The following is a 1273-nucleotide window of genomic DNA, read 5'->3' as shown; positions in this document are numbered from 1 at the left end:
TGGGGAGGAGGGGGTAAGGAGGGGTAGAGAGTGTAGGGAGGGAGTAGGGAGTGGGTGGGGAGGGGTGGCAAAGGCCAACCCAGATCCACTTGCACTGTTTGTCTCACATCCAAGGGGACCAATCTGCCCTGAAAGTAGTCTGCAGAGGCAACCCCCACCCCAGACCAGAGTTCTGAAACTTTAGCTGCAGAATAAGGGGGATGGGCAATGTGGGGCAGTTTCTCAGGACCAGCACTGAGATTTTGATACAGTAAAGCCTAGTCTCAGCTGAGGCCTATTATTAGCATTGATAATGCTGAGGCTGCAGGTGGGGCACCGTCTACAAGTGGGGAACAGGCCCTGCATTGATGCAGTGTCCATGTTGGCGCCATGTCCCCAGGATCCACAAAGTGCCTGACACCAGAAGTGAATGAACGAATTGGTGCATCATCCCACGGGTCTGACACATCAGTGAAAGGAGCTGTGAAATGAAATCTGTGAGCCCCTTTCTCTTAACCAGCTCTGCTTCTTATATTAGAAGCAGGATTTCTGCCCTAATTTTTTCTTGAAGCCTCTCTCCCCTTCAACAAATAGTGAAGTTTTACTCTAAGGGGAGTGAGCTGCCCTCTGGAAAGGCCTAAATCTGCAAAGGCCCCACCCTCCTTTTCAGACTTTGAAGACAGTGTAGGGATTTCATTCCCTACAGCCTTTCCTCCTCCTCCAGACACTCTACCAGATCCTCTGACCTCCTCCTGGACACTTTCCCCAGCACCTCATTCCTTGAAGATGTCTCAGTGTGGCACCTACTGCAGGCCTCACATATGGGACACAACCTGTATTTTCACCAGTAATCATCCCTTCCCAAGATGCACTGGAAGACCACTGAGGCTAAGGCCTCATTTCTTTCTTTTTTTAAAAAAAATATTTTATTTATTTATTTATTTGGCTGCCCTGGGTCTTAGTTGCGGCATGTGGGATCTTTAGTCACGGTATGTGAACTCTTAGTTGCAGCATATGGGGTCTAGTTTCCTGACCAGGTATCGAAACCGGGACCCCTGCACTGAGAGCACAGGGTCTTAGCCACTGGACCACCAGGGGAGTCCCAGGCCTCATTTCTTAAACAGAACCTGGTAAAGTGTTCTGTACAGTGTAGGATCTCAAAAACAAAATTGTTTTTTGGATGATGAACATGGATCAAGCTCTAGAATGCCAATAACAACAGAAAGGGAAGTGGGGGGGGAGTGGGGGGCGTATTACAAGGTATAACAGGCAATGGGATGGATTTTGCAGGGGA

The sequence above is a fragment of the Lipotes vexillifer genome, unplaced genomic scaffold (genome assembly GCF_000442215.2).
Source record: "Lipotes vexillifer unplaced genomic scaffold, Lipotes_vexillifer_v1.1 scaffold1010, whole genome shotgun sequence".
Classification (NCBI taxonomy): domain Eukaryota; kingdom Metazoa; phylum Chordata; class Mammalia; order Artiodactyla; family Lipotidae; genus Lipotes; species Lipotes vexillifer.
The sequence above is the reverse complement of the archived record's forward strand: the minus strand, read 5'-3'. Positions refer to the sequence as shown.